Source organism: Schistocerca gregaria, chromosome 1 (genome assembly GCF_023897955.1).
Source record: "Schistocerca gregaria isolate iqSchGreg1 chromosome 1, iqSchGreg1.2, whole genome shotgun sequence".
Lineage (NCBI taxonomy): Eukaryota > Metazoa > Arthropoda > Insecta > Orthoptera > Acrididae > Schistocerca > Schistocerca gregaria.
In genome coordinates this window covers 444,714,240-444,739,391 of record NC_064920.1, presented here as the reverse complement: position 1 = coordinate 444,739,391, position 25,152 = coordinate 444,714,240, and positions in this window count along the sequence as shown.

Genomic DNA, 25,152 nt, shown 5'->3' with positions numbered 1-25,152 from the left:
ATGTTGGAACACATGAGGCAATACTGACCCTACGACTTATCTTAGAAGAAAGATTAAGGAAAGGCAAAACCTACGTTTCTAGCATTTGTAGACTTAGAGAAAGCTTTTCACAATGTTGATTGGAATACTCTCTTTCAAATTCTGAAGGTGGCAGGTGTAGAACACAGGGAGCGCAAGGCTATCTACAATTTGTACAGAAACCAAATGGCAGTTGTAAGAGTCGAGGGACATGAAAGGGTAGCAGTGGTTGGGCAGGGAGTGAGACAGGGTTGTAGCCTATCCCCGATGCTATTCAATCTGTGTATTGAGCGAGCAGTAAAGGAAACAAACGAAAAGTCCGGAGTAGGCATTAAAATTCACGGAGAAGAAATAAAAACTTTGAGGTTCGGCGATGACATTGCAATTCTGTCAAAACAGCAAAGGACTTGGAAGAGCAGTTGAGCGGAATGGACAGCGTTTTTGAAAGGAGGATGAACATCAACAAAAGCAAAACGAGGATAATGGAATGCAGTTGAATTAAATCGGATGATGCTGAGAGAATTAGATTAGGGAATGAGTCGCTTAAAGGAGTTTTGCTATTTGGGGAGCAAAAAAAAATGATGATGGTCGAAGTAGAGAGGATATAAAATGTAGACTGGCAATGGCAAGGAAAACGTTACTGAAGAAGAGAAATTTGTTAACATCGAGTATTGACTTAAGTGTTAGGAAGTCGTTTCTGAAAGTATTTGTGTGGAGTGTAGCCATGTATGGAAGTGAAACGTAGACGATATATAGTTTAGACAAGAAGAGAATAGAAGCTTTTGAAATGTGGTGCTACAAAAGTATCTGAAGATTAGATGGGTAGATCACGTAACTAATGAGGAGGTATTGAACAGAATTGGGGAGAAGAGGAGTTTGTGGCACAACTTGACTACAAGAAGGGATCGGTTGGTAGGACATGTTCTGAGGCATCAAGGGATCACCAATTTAGTATTGGAGGGAAGCGTGGAGGGTAAAAGTCGTAGAGGGAGACCACGAGATGAGTACACTAAGCAGATTCAGTAGGATGTAAGCTGCAGTAGGTACTGGGAGATGAAGAAGCCTGCACAGGATAGAGTAGCATGGAGAGCTGCATTAAACCAGTCTCAGGACTGAAGACCACAACAAGAACAACATCGCTATTATTCCTGCCGGCCGCGGTGGTCTCGCGGTTCTAGGCGCTCAGTCCGGAACCACGCGACTGCTACGGTCGCAGGTTCGAATCCTGCCTCGGGCATGGATGTGTGTGATGTCCTTAGGTTAGTTAGGTTTAATTAGTTCTAAGTTCTAGGCGACTGATGACCACAGATGTTGAGTCGCATAGTGCTCAGAGCCATTTGAACCATTTGAGCTATTATTCCTGGTTTCAAAAAATAAGTAACAGTGTAGCAGATTATCCGACCCTCTGAAAAATAATTATGGATTTTGTAGTGGCTCCTTACCTGTGGTTTACATAATTGGCAATGAACTATGATGTATTCTTAGTTTCGTAACCGTAGGTAAAACAGCAGCAACGTTTGAATTCCAAGTACACAAATTTCGCGTCTTTTAAAAACCTTTCATTCAGATGGTCTAACAGCGTACGTATTTCGTCATGTGGCTCTTTTACTATCTGCTGGTATCCAGATTAGTTTTCCTATACTTGCTGGTACACTGTCACGCAAAACAACTTTTAATGCAATTGTACACAGTTGATTCAATGCCACCTTTGCACTGGGTGCATCTTCTGATATAGAAACATTTGCAATTCTTGACCCAAAGGAAATAACTTACCATCGACTTCAATCGTCCGTTGCATAATTCGTTCTATCTCGATGCCTAACCAGAAAATCTAGGCGAAGTATAGAAGCGACCCGGCTCCCAATTACCAACACTCTATTTTACTCATTAAACCTTGTGTTTCCTGCTGTAAATCCAAGCTGTGTTATCCTGACAGAAGCATCTGCATTGCCGCCTATTGCACGAAACCTATACCTTGGCTCTTGTTAAGTCTACTCGTATCCACAAGATCCGGACTGACAATCAATATGTGTTTCCCAGGATCTCCCAAAAATGCATATTGTTTCCCTTTCAAACAAGCCACCAATGAACGATCTGTCTCTCGGTGCACATTGAATGCTCTTCTGTTTAATGGGAATGCTTCTCAAAGGAAGAAAGATTCCCATTGTTGTTTAACGATTTCTTTTTCCCGTTATAGCCACTCAGATTCTTTAACTTACACTCCCGTGTCTTACGGCCACTCCGTTGACAATTAAAACATGATGGTTGGCGACACTGTGCTATAAAATGGCCCTTTCTTCCGCATGGATAACATGTTTTATTCGACAGAAACTTTTTCTTATCATCCTGAGACTTAGTAGCATTATCTGTCTCTTGCACATAGTTCGTTACCTGCAGCGCTGCTGTCACACATTATGGATTTTCCATTGTCACTCTGCGAGAAAATTATGAAGAAATCTCCCTTAGGAACACATCCAGCGCTCCATAATTAGCCTCGGTCTCAATATAACTGCATCAGGTTTGTTAGTCAACTCATAAGTTTGAGCGTTCAGCTAGCGTATCCTGTCCGAAAATGCTCCGACAGTCTCATTTGGCAGTTGTCTCAAATTTCTTCAATTTTCTCTAAAGAAACGAGTACTATTTTGTTTCCTGTACCATTGATTTAAGCCATGTGCCAAATCTGTAAATGTGGTTAATTTACATGAAGTACGTCTTAGCCACGCCAACACGAGGAGTCTGGCCATCTACAAAGAGTTTCTTCAGACCAATTGCTCAAGCTGCCTGCGAATAACACGTTCTGAATAAAATTAATGACATCCTCCTATATTTTGCCAGAAAAAAGAAACATAATGCTAGCGGCTGCAACATTAATGGACGGGGCAGGTACTGACAGTATTGATTTAACTTCAGTAGGACCTAATTGTGATGGATCTCCAATTTGACTGCTGTACCACCTACTGTTTCTGTTCTTTTAATAATTTAATTTAATAATTTAACCTGTCCTGTCGAACCTGATACCATGTCTGCTGTAGTAACTGCTCGCGTTTGTGCCATATTTGTGCAGTTGCCTTTTCTACCCCAGTAAGCCTTTATCAATAAGGCTTATACACCACACACACAATACAAAATTGATATCAGAATTTGGTTATTACTTCGTCTCATCGACATCAAGTGACACTTAACAAAGCTTTCTTTTGCATGACCATGATACAAGTGGAATATATCACAAGACGCTCTGTGCCTAGACAAATTACAAATTTTACAATCTACCGTTAGAACATACACTTTACTATAACTCCCCTAAATTCAGGTACTAGGCTTTGAAAACATAACTCTGAACTCAATGTGTGTCATTCTGGACAAAATCGACTCAAAACATATTGTTTGAGACTCACTGCTAGTGTGACTCCATACGAAGCGCTTCATACAGCCTATTGATGTAGATTCCGCAAGCGGAATAAGCAATTTTGCAAGAGGCCACTATTGGGAGGGCCACTTTGTTTTGGAAGGATGGCAGTTACCTCATGTCGCAAGTAGGCACAGTGAAAGAAGACTCAGAATTAGCTACACTACTGGCCATTAAAATTGCTACACCACGTAGATGACGTGCTACAAACGCGAAATTTAACCGACAGGAAGAAGATGCTGTAATGTGGAAATAATTAGCTTTTCAGAGCGTTCACGCATGGTTGGGGCCGGTGCCGACACCTACAACGTGCTGACATGAGGGAAGTTTTCAAACGATTTCTCATACACAAACAGCAGTTGACCGGCGTTGCCTGGTGAAACGTTGTTGTGATGCGTCGTGTAAGGAGGAGAAATGCGCACCATCACGTTTCCGACTTTGATAAAGGTCGGATTATAGCCTATCGCGATTGCGGTTTGTCCTATCGCGACATTCCTGCTCGTGTTGGTCGAGATCCAATGACTGTAAGCAGAATATGGAATCGGTGGGTTCAGGAGGTTAATACGGAACGCCGTGCTGGATCCCAACGGCCTCGTATCACTAGCAGTCGAGATGACAGGCATCTTGTCCGCATGGCTGTAACGGATCGTGCGGCCACGTCTCGATCCCTGAATCAACAGATGGGGACGTTTGCAAGACAACAACCATCTGCACGGACAGTTCGACGACGTTTGCAGCAGCATGAACTGTGAACTCGTAGACCATGGCTGCGGTTACACTTGACGCTGCATCACAGACAGGAGCGCTTGCGATGGTGTACTCAACGACGAACCTGGGTGCACGAATGGCAAAACGTTATTTTTTTTTTTTCGGATGAATCCAGGTTCTGTTTACAGCATCATGATGATCGCATACGTGTTTGGCGACATCGTGGTGAACGCACATTGGAAGCGTGTATTTGTTATCGCCATACTGGCGTATCAACCGGCGTGATGGTATGGGTTGCCATTGGTTACACATCTCATTCTTGTTCGCACTGGCGGCACTTTGAACAGTGGACGTTAGATTTCAGATGTGTTACGACCCATGGCTTTACCCTTCATTCGATCCCTGTGAAACCCTACATCTCAGCAGGATAATGCACGACCGCATGTTGCAGGTCCTTTAGGGGCCTTTCTGGACACAGAAATTGTTAGACTGCTGCCCTGGCCAGCACATTCTCTAGATCTCTCAGCAACTGAAAACGTCTGGTCAACGGTGGCTGAGGCCAGCCGGAATGGCCATTCGGTTCTTGGCGCTGCAGTTTGGAACCGCGCGACCACTACAGTCGCAGGTTCGAATGCTGCCTCGGGCATGGATGTGTGTGATGTCCTTAGGTTAGTTAGGTTTAATTAGTTCTAAGCAAGTGATGACCTCAGAAGTTAAGTCGCATAGTGCTCAGAGCCATTTGAACCAATGGTGGCCGAGCAACTGGCTCGTCGCAATATGCCAGTCACTGCTCTTGATGAACGGTGGTCTCCTGATGAAGCTGTATGGGCAGCTGTACCTCTACACGCCATCCAAGATCTGATTGACTCAATGCCCAGACAAATAGAGGCCGTTATTACGAAGAGAGGTGGTTGTTCTGGGTACTGACTTCTGAGGATCTGTGCATCACAACTGGATGAAAATGTAATCACTTTTCAGTTCTAATATAATATATTTGTCCAATGAATACCCGTTTATCAACTGCTGTTCTTCTTAGTGTAGCAGTTTTAATGGCCAGTAGTATATATATATATATATATATATATATATATATATATATATATATATATATATATATATGTATATATATGCAGGTGGCGTCTTGACTCATAGTTGGCATCGTCTGTTAGTTCCCACTGAGGAGTCGCGTCGTAAACTGCCTCTAATCAGCTCAAGGCAGCTGACTGCGCACACTTCATTCCAGCAGCCTGCGGTTGCTCCGGTGCCGGCTGTACCGCGACGCCGTGACAATGAGTGACGGCGGCGCGTGAATTGAACTTACACACGCCGACGCCGGATGTACTCTACCCCTCGCGCTCACCACTCTTCTTCGTGAGGCGTCGTACCGTGACGACAGATGCCGTGTAGCCGTTCGACGATATTGGCCCGCCGTCCATGTAGGCCGTATTTGGTCCGCTGGAATGTCAGGAACGCTGGTGTCCTGATCCTCGTGGCAAGAAAAGCCCTCCAGATCCTCCCATCTTCTACAGAGGCAGAGTGAAGTATTGAACTCTAGAGGCTGTTGTTGCTAGTAGCGTGCAGGAAATCTACAACAGACTTGTGACAGACGTAGCTTTGCCGCAAACAGGGAGTCGAATGCGAACGTCATGTACTCCATCGATCCGTCTGACCGAATGCCTTACGAGATAAGCTGGTGGGTTATCTATGGAGCGAAGTAGTTAGTTTACTCCACGTCATTCATCAAGACCGCATAGAACTTGCTATTACGAAGGTATCAGCGGTTTTTCTTGTGTCATGATTACTTACCGAGTTTGTTATAGTACCTATCTGGTATATTAAAGCTCTTGGTAGCGTTTTCTGCATTCGCCTTAGCTTTCCTCTCGTCGCATAACGAACGTGAACGTGTTTGGCTGCTCTGAGCCACTACAATCTGCTGAGGTCTGCTACCTGAATCGACAGCAACGCAGATTTGGTGTTTTTTCCTGAGCCAGTCTCGGTGGCGAAATGTTTTTATTGCAGCCGGCTAGTGTCACCACTGCTCTCATATAACTAGATAACTTTGCTCTTTGACTCTGCGGTTTTACTGTCCTATACAAGGTCGGCATGCAATAACACACTAGTGTGAAAACTTGAGGTAGAAAACAACTTCCGCATGATGTGTCACTGCCAAGTATCACAGCACGATGGATCATACACAGAAAGAACTGGAACAAGGTAGTACAAAAGGCAACTGACAGAAATACACAAGAAATAACAAAGGTAAATGAAAGGAATACGAAATCGGACGGACAGAAAGAGATTATTATTCAAAGGCAATAATTACTATGAAATTATTAAGGTCTCCTGGATGTCCAAAGGTGGGGCTTGGTTCTCTCTCAAATGGGTTTGTGACCACGACGGGTGGCCACCCACCTCCACGCTCGCCACAAGTTTGTAGGCAGTTGTTGTGATAGGGCACTCCACTCCTTCGTCAGCGCAGTTCCCAACTGCTGGGTGGTCGTTGGTGCATGTGAACGTGCAGAAATAGTTATGCCCAACGAATCACACATGTGTTCGATGGGATTTAAGTCGTGGGAAGGGCAGAACATTCCAACCGCCGAACATCATCTCGTTCCAAGAACTCCTCCGCCTACACTGTTCTATGCAGTCACGTATTGGTATCTTTAAAAATAAAGTCAGGGTCGAATGCACCCCTGAAAAGACGCACATAGGGAAGGAGAACAGTGTGACAATACCGACCACCGGTGAGTGGACCTCGTTCAAATATTTGGAGGTCTTTACGCTCTCTCATCATTTTATCTCCCAACACTATACCACCTGGATCACCTGATGATCATGCTCAACAATGTTCCTCCGTGCATTATCTGTTTCACGTCCCATCATACGTATCGTCGAACACGATAGTTTTGGCGGTCTAGATGTCATGGTGTGGGGACGCATAATGTTGCATGGGTCTATTGATCTCTAAAGCTTAGAACGCGGTACAGTCACCGAACAGTGTTATTGTGATCCGGTACTCTGTACCCATGAGCGTCTTTTCGAGGGTCCATTCGGTCCTAAGTTCGTTTTCATTGATGATAGTGCTCCACTGCAACGATCACCGCGGGTGGAGCAGCTCTTCAAACAAACAGAATATTCGGCAAATGATCTGGCTCACCTATTACCCCACCTTAAAAGCCATCGAGTGCGTGTGCGATGCATTGGGGAGACATACTGCAGCACTTCCACATGCACCAACGACCGTCTACCAGTTGTCAGTTGGAGGTACTGAACGCCCTGCACAAGAACGCCTCACCAAACTTGTGGCCAGAAGGCGATCATGTTGCAGAACATGCATTGCCGTCAGTGATGATCACACACCCTATTCAGAACCATGTCCAGGATATCATCATATATCGTGGTGACTTCAGTGTAATTGCTGTCTGTTCGTCTGATTGCGTATTTCTTTCAGTTGCCTTCTGTAATACACTGTAACAGTTCTTTCTGCGTGTGGTCCAAATCTCATTAAGCTATGTTACTTGTGTGCAACCTCCCCCTTCATAACCGGTCTATTGGATTCCGATATTAATGACCCCGCTTGCGTATGCCTAGTGAAATTATAGTGAGTCAGGCTATTGTCACCAAAGAAAAATAATACCGGTGAGTAGAAGCAAGTATACAACAGACCCTTCTGAGGAAGAAGCATTACTAAACCTGATCTAAATACTGCTAATAATTTTGAAATGGGTGGAATTTAGTGCAATCGCTCACGGACCACATAGGGGGGAAAGAGGTAACACCTAATATTTAAAACAAAAATACTGATTAGCAAAAGAAGGATAATAAACGGTCCCCAGTCCACTAGGGCAACGAATTTCGAGAATCCTTAAAAAACGGTAATGGCAAATAAAACTAAGCAAATAATTAATGGTATGGAAATAGAAAGTTTTTGCCGCGCGGAGTTGTAGCGTGGTTTGAGGCACCATGTCACGTATTGTGCGGCTTCTCCTGTAGGAGGTTCCAGTCCTCCCTCGGGCATGGATGTATGTGTTATTCCTAGTATAAATCAGTTTAAGTTCGTTTAAGTACTGTGTTAGTCTAGGGGCCGATGACCTTAGCAGTTTCGTCCATTAGGAATTCACACACATTTGATCATTTGAACAAAAGGTTTTCATGATTTTCCACAAAACAAGAGTTTAATCAGAAAGCACTAAGTTCGCAATTACTTATTCTGAAATACCATATTTCGACAGTAAATTGAAATGAAGTTGCTGGTTAAATATGTTGCGGATTATCAACAAGCTACGGGAGGAAGATGAAGACCGCAAGAGCAGAGAAGGCTGGGAGACAACGTCAGCCAGTAGCCCGCTGACTAGGACCGCGCCACGACAGGAGGGGCCTCCATCTGAAGAGAATGTAAGCGCCGCTCCTGCCAGACTCGTCCGGAGAGTAGAAGACGGACACTAGCAGGCAGGCCTAGAAGAACAGTGATACTAACGATAGCCGAGACTCATGAGCGAGTGTGAATGCTTGTATGGACGTTGTATATAATGAAGGACACTGACTGTTTGCATGTCTTCCATCGCTTGCGACAATTCGTTATAAATCCGAAGTTAAGTTCTGTCAGTCTTCTTTGTTGTAATAAAAACCATTAATGTGATTTGTTTGAATTGTTGTATAGCTATCCGAGAAGGTAGATTCCTTTTGGCACCCTGTAAGAGACGTGTGGACATGATGCCACAAAATAAACAACTGGCTGTAACTGAATTTTTGCTATGTAAAAAAATGCGAAACTTGAAAAAAGATAAACAATTTACTTTTAATAATTGAAAGAATGAATTGAATTTACTTTAACCGAATGAGCAACTGATTTTACCTTTAACATAATAACAATAATGTATGTGCCAAGCCAGAAGAAGTCATGCGGTAAAATAATTACAGAATAAATGAAATTGCAGAGTCTTATTTGTGCTGTATCTTTGGTTATTAGTTTTGCCAGTGAAGTTTTACACATTAAGTGAGTGAAGTTAATACTCAAAACTGCAAATTCGTTAAGACTCTGTTATGCAGTACAAGACTGCATTGTTACTGAGGCAGAAAAAGACAGACTGAAATTGGTCATTACCAAAGAAAGAAGCTGGCTGTAAATATTAATTAATTTTCAAATTTTTATGACACTCGGTCATTGCATGGAAAGAAAAGGGACTCTCCTTGGGATTAATGTCCGAGGACAACAACAACACAGGTCCCCTAAAATTTTAACTGTTTCAGGTTATTATTCAAGAAATTCAATCAGAAACTGTGAAAGAAATGCCACTGTGTAATGCCTGTACAATGTTGGAAAAATTAGAAATATGTGGTAAGGTCTTATGGGACCCCTAAGCTTACACACTACTTAATCTAACTTAAACTAACTTACGCCAAGGACGACACACACACCCATGCCCGAGGGAGGACTCGAACCTCCGACGGGGACAGTCGCGCTGACCTTGACAACGCGCCCCTGACCGTTCGGCTACCCCGCGCGGCTCTACAACATTAGTTACACTCTGTCAGTTAATAGTCTTACGCTGTTGCAGCTATGCGAACGACGGAGAACGTAGCCGACGATGATGCTGAGCTGCTGCTGTTACTGCAGCCGGTTCAGAACCACGAGTCGTCTCCAGAGCCACGGATAATTCCAGGACTGGCACAGTTTGAACTGCAGCTTCCTTCGCCTGTCCACTTCTACCGCACTCACAATACTATCATAACTTCGCACTGAATTTGCTGCAGCTCCCAACAAACAATTCTGCACTCTTTCATGACTCAAGCTGCTCTGCTTCCTCTCTGTTCGTAGGGCGACATAAAGATAAACAACGGCATAGCTACTGAAATTTCGTAGTCACTATCGATACATTTAAATTAAGATGTTTTGACTATAACCCAGCAACCTGCAATATTTGCATTATAATTATAATCAGTTCTGTACATTTGCAAATAAATATGCTATAACATTCATTACATATTAAATACAGTTTCTGTAACAAAGGTCACACATTCAAAATTAGAAGTACAGTATCGACGGATATTAAACGTCGAAAAATTCTCTATGGTACAGAAGGTATTCTATCTGCGCTGTCGGAGTTACAAGTGATACATATGCGGAAGTCACTTTCCTTTGAGCTTCCGTTTATCTATACTGGTGATGGAATTTATAAACTATTTCATTCCTGAGATCTACCGTACTTGATCAAAAGTATCCAGACACCACCCAAAAACATGTTGTTGTTGTTGTGGTCTTCAGTCCTGAGACTGGTTTGATGCAGCTTTCCATGCTACTCTATCCTGTGCAAGCTTCTTCATCTCCCAGTACCTACTGCAATCTACATCCTTCTGAATCTGCTTGGTGTATTCATCTCTTGGTCTCCCTCTACGATTTTTACCCTCCACGCTGCCCTCCAATACTAAATTGGTGATCCCTTGATGCCTCAGAACATGTCCTACCAACCAATCCCTTCTTCTGGTCAAGTTGTGCCACAAACTTCTCTTCTCCCCAATCCTATTCAATACTTCCTCATCAGTTACGTGATCTATCCACCTTATCTTCAGCATTCTTCTGTAGCACCACATTTCGAAAGCTTCTATTCTCTTCTTGTCCAAACTAGTTATCGTCCATGTTTCACTTCCATACATGGCTACACTCCATACAAATACTTTCAGAAAAGACTTCCTGACACTTTAATCTATACTCGATGTTAACAAATTTCTCTTCTTTAGAAACATACGTTTTTCATATTAACTGCATTGTCTGCCGCCTACTTCCAGGTGCTCCATATCAACGACCTCAGTAGTCTTTAGACATCGTGAGAGAGCAGAATGGTGCACTCCACGGAACTTCCGGACTTTGAACGTGGTCAGGTGATTGGATCTCACTTGTGCCATACGTCTGTAAGCGAGATTTCCACACTCCTAAACATAGGTAGGTCCACTGTTTCTGATGTGATAGTGAGGTGGAAACGTGAAGAAACACGTACAGAACAAAAGCGTACAGACCGACCTAGTCTGTTGGCTGACAGAGACCGCCGACATTTGAAGAGTGTCGTAATGTGTAATACGCAGGCATCTATGCAGACCATCAGACAGGAATTGCAAACTGCATCACAATACATTGCAAGTACTATGACACTTAGACGGGAGGTGATAAAACTTGGATTTCATGGTCGAGCGGCTGCTCATAAGCCACACATCACGGCGGTAAATGCCAAACGACACCTCCTTGGTGAAGGGAGCGTAAACATTGGACGATTGAACAGTGGTAAAACGTTGCGAGGATAGACGACTCACGGAACACAATATGGCGATCCGATGGTAGGGTGTGGGTATGACCAGTGCCCGGTGCACGTCGTATGGCAGCGTCTGTAGTGCCAACAGTGAAATTTGGAGGCGGTTGTGTTATGGTGTGGTCGTGTTTTACGTGGAGGTGGATTGCACCCCTTGTTGTTTTGCGTGGCTCTATCACAGCACAGGTCTACATTGATGTTTTAAGCATCTTCTTGCTTCGCACTGGTGAAGAGCAATGCGGTTATGGCGTTGGAACTTCCATCACGATCGAGTACCTGTTTATAATGCACGGCCTGTGGAGGAGTGGTTACATGACAATAACATCCCTGTAATGGACTGGCCTGCACAGATTCCTGACCTGAGTCCTACAGAAAATCTTTACGATGTTATGGAACGCCGACTTCATGCCAGGCCTCACCGACCTACATCAATACCTCTACTCAGTACAGCACTCCGTGAAGAATGGGCTGCCATTCCCCAAGAAACCTTCCAGCACCTGATTGAACGTATGCCTGCGAGAGGGGAAGCCTCTCATGACTGAAGGCTAAGGGTGGCCAAGACCATATTGGATTGCAACATTACCGATAGAGAGCGCCACGAACTCTTAAGTAATTTTTAGCGAGGCGTCCGGATACATTTTATCACATAGTGTATCTGTTGCCGGCAGTTGTTGGTCTGTTATTAAATAGTGACATTGTGGAAAATGCTTTCTGGAAAGAGCATTGAAGAGCGTTATTATGAAGTTCATGTTCCAGCGACAATATTATTACAAACAGATGCTAAAGCACGTGGTTTCAGGGGCACCTTAAAAAGTAAACCACTAGAAATTTGTTGTGAGAAACCGTTGGTTTCGTCTAAGAGCCCCCGTGGAAAGTCGGCATGATCGATGTAATTATTTTTGAAATTGAGCTTACCGCGACTGCTACGGTCGCAGGTTCGAATTCTGCCTCGGGCATGGATGTGTGTGATGTCCTTAGGTTAGTTAGGTTTAAGTAGTTCTCAGTTCTAGGGGACTGATGACCACAGATGTTAGGTCCCATAGTGCTCAGAGCCATTTTTTTTAACTTACCAGAGGGCTCTGCTGTGTGAAGTCAGGATAGCTGCAGGGGCCTGTAAAGTGCCAACGACGCACATTATTTACAAGTCGGTGTTCTTTGGCACCAGCTTCGACTGTTGCGCATTCAGCTGCGTGCCAGATTCTAGCTGACGTCCGTCGAGTCAGGTCAGCAGTCGCTCGCCCACGAGGCTGTGCCAGCGACCTGGTCCCGCGGCGGGCCGTCGGTGAGCAGGCGCAGCCGTTGCGGACTGATTGGTGGAGAGCACTCGGTCCCATCCCGAATTCTACGGTGACCTTTGATGAACCGTCTGCGATGTACCTGGTATCGGTATCCGACTGATCTACTTCCTGCCCACGTTAGGTGTCAGCGCTTGAGTATTGAAGAGAAACGTAGACCCCAGGAGGTCCTGTCATTGTCTTCCACGTTATTGGCAGCACTCTGCGATGTGATGCTGTCGCAAGAGTCAGTTTCCTGGCTAGCAGGTGGTAGGATGCGACCTGCACGAAGTTCGTCAGGTGAAGGCTATCAAAATGGTTCAAATGGCTCTGGGCACAATGGGACTAAACATCTATGGTCATCAGTCCCCTAGAACTTAGAACTAATTAAACCTAACTAATCTAAGGACAGCACACAATACCCAGCCATCACGAGGCAGAGAAAATCCCTGACCCCGCCGGGGATCGAACCCGGGAACCCGGGCGTGGGAAGCGAGAACGCTACCGCACGACCACGAGATGCGGTCGAAGGCTATCACCTTGAGTACATTGTCAGATAGTTCATAGAGTGTGCTGGAGCATCTAGGTTATAGATTCACTACAGTAAATTAATAATACAATCAAATGCTAATCAAGTGCTATTAACTTAAATGGCATCGATCCCAACCGCGAACGTCTGACATGAGCTGCAGAGTTGGAGTATTTCAAGGGAACTAACGTAAAGCTATAACACAAGGTTCCGTTCGCAATGACAACTGATTTTACTGTCACCTGCCAGAACTGCAACAACTGTTACCTTCCTGTTCTGTGACCTGTGTTCTTTTCCAAGAAAGGGGTCTCACTAATGGCCATTCTCCGACCTTTTACGGTTCCCGTACTCTTCGTCAGAACTGCACTAGTTCTGAGAGAGCATCTAGAGGAGTCTCTACGTTGTGACCAACAATGTCGTCAGTGAGCGGATTGTCTTCCATGCCACATAAGAAGTGATAGCAGTGCGAGCGTGTGCGACCACTGTAATCACAATTTGCACCATATGTTTACCCATAAACAGGGCTCTTACATACCTTGAGATAGCTGCCTTAATACCAATCATTTTGCACTTATTTTACCTACTAGGGAATATCAACACCTCTTTCGGAGAAGTACCACATTGACTGGTAATGGCCTTCTGCTCCACTAACTCATTTCCGACTTAGAGCTGTCTCCTATTAATAAACCGTGATCTGGATAATGTTAAATGAGTGCGAAATTTCAGTGCTAACAACCATACAAATAGTCAAATATGCTTAAGGAACAAGAAAGAGCATTCAGTAAAATCATTTGGTACAGTTGTACAGCTCTGGCCATGGGCATTTAGCAGACGGACAAGAGGTTGCTTGGCCGTTTAAAACGCAGGGACCTCAGCCACCGAGCCAGCGCCGATAGATCGAAATCAGGACAACGGAAACTTGCCAGAAGCGCTTGCCCATTAACTGGAGGATGACACAGGGTGACACATCGGACTGAACTACAACAGACCGATACAAAAACCGTAACTGGTCACAGGTGATCCCGGTAAGTCCTGGATGGAAATGCAGAACCAGAACGTTGCGCTCTTCCGAGCGATATTATCTTCGTCCCAGCATCACATACACCAACACGAAGGTCGAAACCGACGGACTGCAGCATACTGTCTTTCCTTTACGTTGTGCCCGCAACCGGGCACACCAGCTAACGGTACCGAACAGGACTGCTTTCACAGCACGAAGATTCCTCTGTCTCCGGCGCCCTCGCTAGTCTCACTACCATTCGTACTTCTCGCTCTCTCTATCGAACTATCCCCATATCACGGCCAGCCGAACTCGATTCACATACTGCAGATCGGCGATTCCCGCTAATGGACACTAAATGAGGAAAGAATCTCCTGATTATCTAAATTGATTTTGGAAGGTTTCTTTGCCGGCCAAAGTGGCCGAGCGGTTCTAGGCGCTACAGTCTGGAACTGCACGACCGCTACGGCCACGGGTTCGAATCCTGCCTCGGGCGTGGGTGTGTGTGACGTCCTTAGGTTAGTTAGGTTTAAGTAGTGCTAAGTTCTAGGGGACTGATGGCCTCAGAAATTAAGTCCCATAGTGCTAAGAGCCATTTGAACCACTGTTGAAGGTTTCTTGGTGAGACGTGCAACACAAATGCACCTCAAAACCTCCTCCAGCTGTTTCAAATGCTGCGCGAAAGTGGCACCATAAACTACCACGCCGTCTAAGTGACGACGAACTTATTTAAACCTTAGATGTTTCTAAACATTATCAAAAAACCTGGAGAAAACAGTGGCACTAGCTGATAAACCAAATGGACGCAGTTAAATTCAGATAAATTCCAAAATGCTGTTACCCATCAAGATTGTCCAGTCCGTGGGATCTTTTGGTAAGACTGATTAAGATCAAGAACAGAAAAGAAACGAGCACCAGAAAACCAGGTGAAACTGTGGTACAACTTGGCTAGTGATAAGGGTTCGAGGATCTGCTTATTTAATACTCTATAATTGACTACCAGTCGATATCCAGATCCCTGACCCTTTGGAGCAAAAAACACAGGAGATGCATTAGGAGAGGTAATAGACGTAGTAGCCCCATCCTGAAACATCTATTCCATCAGCTGTCACAAGATCTTCATTTTGGGTGGTGACGGCCTATAATGGTGCTGACGCAGAGGAATATCTTCAGAAAGGCGGATTCTTTATTGCATCCTGTTAGTGACCCTTACTTTTCCGATTAAGACATCCGGGAAATTTGCCAGAAAGTGCAGCAAAGCCTCATCCTTAGAATCGTCGAGATGGTGTACTTCAGATTTATAGCCTTAGTCTCACTAGAATACGGTGACATAATTTTAATTCCCTTCTAGGGCGAAATTTAAAGGGAGACGCTCTGTCAACATAATTCAAAATCAACCCCGTGTGCTGAATCCAGCAGCACTCCCAAACAAATTTAATGCAAAGCTGGCTAACAGCGATGAATTGGACGAGTCAATAAAACCCTTGCACAGAAATACTCACCTCACAGCCACCGATTAGAGTCAATACCTATCCACCGACAGGACGACATCTCTCCAAGATCGGTTGTAAGCGGGAAAATTTACAAACGTCGCGATTCTCAATGTACTAGTGTTACTTGAACATCGGCAGTTGACTCGGCCGGTATTAACGACAGTACTTTTAAATACTATCGATATATCGGGTGACTATCGATTGTTTTGTTCATTTATTTCAAATGAAAAACAGCTTTCTAAGAATTTTTATTATTTAAAACACAACAATAAAAGACATGCAAATTTTGTTTTCTAAAAAGTGAGGTATTTAAATTCTTGTCCTTTAGTCTGTTGTTTAAAATACGACATTAAATATATGCAAATTTTATCTTATAAGGTATGAATATGTCCAGCCTCCATACAAATAAAAAAACCTTGACACTCGACAGGTTGTGCTTTTACTATATTCGATTTTGCGGGAGATGGTGTGTCCTTGAATGAACAAGCTCTGCTAATTAAAGACAGCACGCGAAACTAATATTTAAATTATATATGTGCTTCTACAAAAGCAGAAGTGACGCAGCGGCGTTAGTGTTTTGTGTTTCCGAATCATCTTACACATTAACATGTACAACTGAAAACGCTTGTAAGTACAATGAGGACTCAGAAACAGAAAAGGACAGTAGCAGGTGTGTTTAATTAATAACCATAACAAACGTATTTATTTTAAAATGCTTTATACAGTTCAAGCAGAAACATTTAACAACTCTTTGAAATGTAATTTTTTCCTGTAGTAGCTGCATTGTATTACAACAGCCTTATTTACATTTGTATTCATTGCTACAAGTAAGCAAACTCACATATTTGAAGCTGACAAAATGTATAATGCGCTTTTACGAATTCATTTCATTTACGTGTGTAGCTTATACCACAAGCATCTCATAGCTACGGGATGCACATGACCGTGAGTTGCCATCACTGAGCTGGCCGAAGTGGTCGAGCGGTTCTAGGCACTACAGTCTGCCGCATTATAATTGCTATCCACAGCTAGATTCTTTGGCCTCTACAAGTCGTAAAATACTTGCTTAAACAAATTTACAGCATATGAGCTGTATCCAGCGATTCAGCGGTACTATTTACTCACCCCTAGAATTAACTGCGTCACATACACGCAACAGTCAACGCGCACACTGCAACAGGCTGGGGGCACCTCCTCCCCGTCGGGTCACGTGGTCTAGCCAGTCGTGAGTTCCTCTCCACTCCAAAACTTTTAGTCTCAAAGTAGCATAAAAACGGTTCAAATGGCTCTGAGCACTATGGGACTTAACATCTGAGGCCATCAGTCGCCTGGAACTTAGAACTACTTAAACTTAACTAATCTAAGGACATCACACACATCCATGCCGGAGGTAGGATTCGAACCTGCCACCGTAGCAGTCACGCGGTTCCGGACTGAAGTGCCTAGAACCGCACGGACACCGCGGCCGGCCTCAGAGTAGCACTTGCAACATACGTCCGCAATTATTTGTTCGATATATTCCGAGCCGGCCGCGTTGGCCGAGCGGTTATAGGCGCTGCTGCTACGGTCGCAGGTTCGAATCCTGCCTCGGGCATGGATGTATGTGATGTCCTTAGGTTTAAGTAGTTCAAGTCTAGGGGATTGATGACCTCAGATGTTGAGTCCCATAGTGCTCAGAGCCATTTGAACCATTTGATATATTCCGATCTTTGTCTTCCTCTACAGTTTCACCCACTACAGCTCCCTCCCTTGAGTCCGATCATCCAGCCCTGTCTTCTTGTCAGTATTTTTTATATGTTCCTGCCTTTGTCGAGTCTGACGAATGAACCTCCTCATTCCTCACTTTATCAGTCCACACAATTTTTAAGATTCTGCTGTAACACCACTTCTCAAACGCCTCGCTTCTCTTCAATTCCGGTATTTTTATAGCCCCTGATTCACAACCATACAATACTGTGCTCAAAACACACATTCTACAACATTTGTACTCGTATTAAGGCCTTTATTTGATATCAGTAAATTTGCGTTGTCCAAATATGCTCTCATTTCCTTTGCTACCCTGCTTCTTTATGTCGACTTTGCTTCGCCCGGCACGGGTTATTTTGCTTCTAAAGAAGGAGAATTCCTGTGTTTTTCTATTTCGTAATCACCAGTTTTTAAGTATCTCTCAATTATCATTGCTTCTGATACTCATTACTTTCGTCTTTCTTCAAACTATTCTCAATCCATAATCTGTTCACACTAAACTGCTAATTCCCGTCCACAGATCTTGTAATTCTCCTTCACCATCACTGAGGGAACAATGTCATCAGTGAATCTTATTATTCATGTACTTTCGTCCCGAATTTTAATCCCATTCGTGAACTTTTCTTTTATTCCCGTCATTGCTTCTTGAATGTGTAAACTGAATAGTATGGAGCAGAGACTGAAAGTAACAATAGAGCCATCTAGCTCCTTGTTGACTTTTTTTTTATTTCGCTAGATTTCTCAAAGCAATGTGACAGATTCAGACATATTTCACAGACGTAAGGCATTTCACAGTATGAATTGTTTGTGCAAGTGCAGCCAGCCACTGTTTTAAGCTGTGTTCCCATCTTTTAAACTGTTAGTAACTTGCAGCTAGTATTTTGTTCAAATAAAGGGTATGGAAGGACCATTCCAAAACTATATTTGTGGGTAGAACATCTATCAACGATTAAAGAATAAATGCCCAAGTAAGTTGTTCACTTTCTAAACTATTTCTGTTGTAGCATAGAGAATGGTTCCATCATCACAGCTCACAGTCATCAATAGAGATAGCTCAACCACGCTTGCTGCACTGCGCTAGGCAACGTAATTCAGTAACTGCGATTTATCGTGCCGAATACATTGCACCAAGTTATCGAGCCTGTACTTAATATTGCACTCTCTGTACAGCTTTTATCAATCATTACACCTTCATTACTTTTGCCTACATTTTTTGTATTCCATCATTTCACTGAAACCAATACCGGCGCCAATTATTGCTATCTTCAGATTTCAATCTATGCTGTGTTGAGACAGACCTCAGCAAAAGAGCTTGTAACAAGATTTCTGCTAATTGTTGGCTATCTTTTATTTCCTAGAAGCTGCGGTGGCCTCAGTGTCGTCCTACAGCGTAATGGACGCGGTACAGGTGCAGCAACCAGACGTGGGCAGACTGTAGCCTTTGGCAGGAGGAAGAGTGGGCCGGTCGCAGAATAATGCACGTCGTCGGTGGCGGCGCTCCAGTGGCTTGCCGCCCGGCGCCTGCCATGCCGCGAGCACGGGGTGACTACACGCGCGCCGCTGGTCACTCATTACGGCCTCACTGTAGCCACCTGCCACCGCCTCAGAACGTCGGCGGCAGCTAAACGCGTGGTATTACTCCCTACCGACACATTTCATTCTTCTCTCTGTCCATCACCTCTTCTGCCCTATCTCTGTCTATCTCCTTCTCCCACATCTCTCTGTCCACCCTCCACCAACCTCTTCATTCTCCTCTCTCACCCTGTGTCTTCTGCATTTTTGTTGGAAATTCATATTCCGTAGTACTATTCTAGCCATAAGCCGATAAACCATGAAAACAGCTTTTCGGTTTTTGGTAGAAGCCGACTGCAAGTAAGATAACACAACAGCACATTGATGTGTTTACAATTTTGTAATTGACATACAGGGTGAGTTACCTAACATTACCGCTGGATATATTTCGTAAACCACATAAAATACTGACGAATCGATTGCACAGACTGAACGTGAGGAAAGGGGCTAGTGTAATTGGTTAGTACAAACCATAAAAAAATTCAAGGATGTATGTTTTTAACACAAACCTACGTTTTTTTTAATGGAACCCCGTTAGTTTTGTTAGCACATCTGAACATGTAAACAAATACGTAATCAGTGCCGTTTGTTGCATTGTAAAATGTTAATTGCATCCGGAGATATTGTAACTTAAATTTGACGCTTGAGTACCATTCCTTCGCTGTTCGATCGTGTGTATCGGAGAGCACCGAATTACGTAGGGATCCAAAGGGAACGATGATGAACCTTAGGTACAGAAAAGACTGGAACAGCACATTACGTCCACATGCTAACCCCTTTTTATTGGTCTTTTTCACTGACGCACATGTACATTACCATGAGGGGTGAGGTACACGTTCGACGGGCGTTTCATAGGACGTGGAGGACGATCATTCTTCGTGAATGTGGCATATCCCCTCCTATAGCATTAGATCTTCTGATGTGTGGCGCCAGAAGACATTGACATCCTTACTGTGTCTTCTGCCTTGGAATCCATGTTGAGGCAAACTTCTGGGTCGGCATTTAACGCGGGGTCAGGTCCTAGAGGCAGATGAGACAGTAGGGCAGCATTAGCACGACGCATCGTGAATCAATACTTGATATCATATTTATAGCTGCACAAGGACCGTACCCATCGTTGGAGGTGGGGCTTCGACTTAGCTGCGACGCAGCGGAGGAGTTGAATAGCAGCAGCAGAGTTTCGTGCCTAGTCAAGTTTCCACTATAGATGTAGCCGTGCAATTTTTTGGTGCTGAAGATACTGTCAATGAAGTCTTCTTCTATTTTGCTGTAACGACCCTGAGCAGGAGTAAGAGTCTTAGACGAGAAGGCAATGGGGCGCCCGGCACCGTCAGTTACGTGGTATAAACTGCACCCTGTTCATAATACAGTGCGTTAGCCGCTAAGACCATGGCAGCCACAACAGCACTTTGCACAAGTCCGAAAGACTTTGTCATACCAAGGCTATCATTTCCAGCATACTTTTTTTTGCAGAGAAGTTGGTTTAAAGGTTCCATAAGTACTGTGGCATGAGGTATGAACTGATAATAATGGAAGAGTTGTCCAAGAACGGATTTCAAATGGGAGCTTTTCTTGGGTACGGGCAGCTTCTGAATGACCTGAGTATATTGTGAAGTGAGGTGAATACCTGAAGCTCTGAATACGTGGGATAGCTATTCCACTTGGCGCACAAATATGTCACACCTGTCTTCCGTACCTTTGAAATTAACACGATTGAAAATTGAAAACAATAAACCCAAATTATCGACAAGTCCATGGCGGATTCGCCGGTCTCCAGAACATCATCCAGGTAGTTTGCAGTGCCAAGCACGTCACGAATTAACTATTAAAGGCACCGCTGGAAAATGGCAGCTGCACTTACAATTCCAAAGGAAGTACTTATACAAACTAAAGGGTGTACTGATTATCAAATCAAAAAATGCGCCGCCAAGTAGAAGTGGAAAATATTCGTCGTACAAGTCATTTTTTTGAGAAAACTTTGCCTATGGCAACCTTTGCTTGCATGTCTTCCACTCTCAGAACGCAGTACGAGTCCGTCACCAATTAAGAATCATTGTTGTGCTAAAATCATCACGAATGTATAGGGTGTTATTACGCTTTTCAACAACAGCGATTGGGTTGTCCATTGGATGTTGGAGACAGGCGTCAAAAAATCTTTGTCTTTAAGTTCCTGTACTTCAAGGTGGAATTTGTCACACACAGCAAACGGCAGTGTACAAGCTTTATAACATTTGGGTATAGTTATGGGTATGAACATGACATGCACCTGAAAGTCAGTGACCCGAAGGCGAGGAAGGGTAATACAAATGGGAACTTGGAAAAGAGTTCAGAGATGTATTAGCCGTGGTCCACCGTGGGACACTATTGTTAATTTCCAACCCCAAGGCACTGAAGAGGTCGAGACCAATTAGAAGCACCTGGCGATGCGACAATGAGGACTCAGGCCCTCGACTCGTATTGTGTCTGGGCAAATAAAGTGCCTGTCACTGGGATGAAGTCGCTACTGAAGCTGAGTAGGGGCATATCCTTTCGATAAGTGGGCCAGCCAATGATGATGGTGGAAGAGCCAGTCTCGATTTGTAATTCAACAATAACAACACCTAGCGTCACCGCAATTGATATCAACATTTTAGAACGTAAGATTATTGATTGAACAAATAACACATCAGGTTTGGAGTCCTGAGAGTCCATTTATGTACATCCGGTTGCCATAGGGGGCGAGGAATGGCACATCTTCAGTACCTTCTGTGATAGTTTATCTTTGCGATATTGACGTAATGCAATCAAACTGTAGCGTCTGATCCAGTAATTTTGCAATCGAAGCAGGCGGAAGAGAATGCCACAATTGTGAAACGTCCCCTTAGAAACATTATACACGACTGTGCTTAAACTGACACACAGTAGTTTTTAGCGCAACGCAATCTGACTTTCAATAATCCCTACAAAAGAATGGGCCTGACTAACATTAACCTATACCTTTCACAAATCACTTACCTCACAAAAAATCTTCGTTACTCGAACTACTGCAATACAGCGAGCGCCACTACTGCCAGCTAAATAAAAGATTCAAACTACTGAAGGCACTAAATACTGATAGGTATAGTTAGTGAACGAAAGATTTTAATAGAGAACAAACAATGTATTTACCTTAATAGTCATAATATATATATATATCAGTTCATGACACCAATTCTTACAAATTTCAAAACTCCGCCATCTCTCTCCCCACGTCCACCACTGCTGGCGGCTCACTTCCAACTGCGCAACGCTACGCGCTGTTAGCATCCAGCTGCCGCTGCCCGACACTACAATGGCGAGTAATACAACAATGCCAACCAGCCACGGACTGCACACGGCACAGCCAGTGATTTTCATACAGAGCGCTACGTAGCGGCGGCGTTACCAATAAAAAAAACTAAACAGCCTACTTACATAGCCCCCATGCTCCCCACAAAAAAATTTACAAGTTGTTTTGGGCAGTGGCCAATACAGATTTGAAAATTTTTTTCATAATTACAATAACAAAGAAATGAAATGCACACACTTATCGATATAATGTTGGTCAAAAGCTAAAATTCTCTCACAGTCCATAAAGACAGTCCTGATCGTTCATCATAGTAAAATTGCAGTGTTTTTTTCAAAGTCTGAGCAATAAAAGAAATTGCACTTGGAAGTAGTGGATTTCTAAGCAGCCTTGAAGAATTAGTGTTGTCCTTCGAACGAAAGACAGTGCTGACTCTTGACATGCAGACAGGTAATAGGCCACAGCAGAGTCAGTCGACATTGAAGACTATCGGTAGGTAGGTCATCACAGAGCAGACCCACTGTAATCCTGGTAGAGATTACTATTGGTGGGCCACCAGAGGTGCAGACCCACTGCAGTCCTTGTAGAAATAATGATATTGGTGGGTCATCAAAGGTGTAGACCCACTGTAGTCCCTGTAGAGATGGCCAGCAGCCCTCTGTTTGACTGTGCAGGCGGAAAATCACCATTGAAGAGTCTTGCGGATAATATAGCAAGTCCATAACCACCACTTGTGCACTCACAAAAATTGTTTTTGAAATGTTCTTACAACCAGCAAAGCCGTTATCCAGTCCCTTACTGAATTATTAACACACGTGCAAACACTATCAGTCCCTACTTCTCACATATTGTGCATATACTATGACCAACAGAAACGTGTGCAGTGAAATGTAATTTACAAGTTACTTAATTTGATGAACTGGTGTCAGTTACAATTTTATAACATAAGAATACAATAACAAAGGTAGAAAATATATCATTGGAGAACATAATAGTACAGATAACATTTGCAGTAATACAGGCTTTACAAAAGAATCAAAATAACATATACATCAGTGTTACAGGAATTGTGACATAAGTACATACATAAAGAATCAGGATAACTTTTGAAACATCAACTTCACACGTGAGCACTAAAACATAACAGAACAAACAATGTCTAAACATCTTTACAAAGTAAATAACATATTATTAGAAAAATTCTACAACATAACTCTTAATAACTAAACACATCAATACAGAAAAAACATAAATATACAAGAGTACACAAACACGTAGTGGGATAACACAAGGAAAGGACAGGGTTTGTTTTACTGCAGTATATTGCAAACAAAACTTTCTTTACTTCTCGGAGATCTCCCTTCGTCCTTCATTATTTCCAAAAAGTCCTATCTATACCAGCTTTCTGTACTTTTTCCATATAACTTCTCAATGCATTTCTTCCAATTCATCGCAACTCATTCTCTTATATAGTCTTCCCCCTCTTAAGCTAACTTAAATCTACTGAGCTCAGATGCATAAACTAAGGGACGAGGCAATGTAGCAGCACAAAACCATTAACACAAACAGCAATGATAAAAAAAAACAGAAATTGGCAAAAAAAGGCAACAATATTACAACTAATATAAGGCAATGCGCAGCAAACAAGAAAAAATAAATACTTAGTAAAACTGGCTTAACAGAGTAATACAAAGTCAAATTCAGTAACATTGTGCCTGGTAAACAGCAGCAGCAAATGCAACACCTTATAACTAAACATGACAAAGCTCAATCAGAAAAAATGTTACACTAAAGACAACAATGCTGATAAGGACAATGTCTATTCACATCTTAATGTCTATGCAATTAAAGTGGTGCAACACAAAAATTTATTGTAAAAAAATATTACCATGTACTTGAAAAGACAATTCTGTATGCAATTTCTATGAAGGGAAATGTCTTTTTGTGCTACTTCGTTTTTTTTTAGTACATCATAAAGTTATTATTTACTGGAACTGTAGGCATAAAATATTTATATTAGTACACCCATAAAATTTATTTTAACCAATGCTTCAGTGCAGTTACAAACTACACTCCTGGAAATTGAAATAAGAACACCGTGAATTCATTGTCCCAGGAAGGGGAAACTTTATTGACACATTCCTGGGGTCAGATACATCACATGATCACACTGACAGAACCACAGGCACATAGACACAGGCAACAGAGCATGCACAATTTCGGCACTAGTACAGTGTATATCCACCTTTCGCAGCAATGCAGGCTGCTATTCTCCCATGGAGACGATCGTAGAGATGCTGAATGTAGTCCTGTGGAACGGCTTGCCATGCCATTTCCACCTGGCGCCTCAGTTGGACCAGCGTTCGTGCTGGACGTGCAGACCGCGTGAGACGACGCTTCATCCAGTCCCAAACATGCTCAATGGGGGACAGATGCGGAGATCTTGCTGGCCAGGGTAGTTGACTTACACCTTCTAGAGCACATTGGGTGGCACGGGATACATGCGGACCTGCATTGTCCTGTTGGAACAGCAAGTTCCCTTGCCGGTCTAGGAATGGTAGAACGATGGGTTCGATGACGGTTTGGATGTACCGTTCACTATTCAGTGTCCCCTCGACGATCACCAGAGGTGTACGGCCAGTGTAGGAGATCGCTCCCCACACCATGATACCGGGTGTTGGCCCTGTGTGCCTCGGTCGAATGCAGTCCTGATTGTGGCGCTCACCTGCACGGCGCCAAACACGCATACGACCATCATTGGCACCAAGGCAGAAGCAACTCTCATCGCTGAAGACGACACG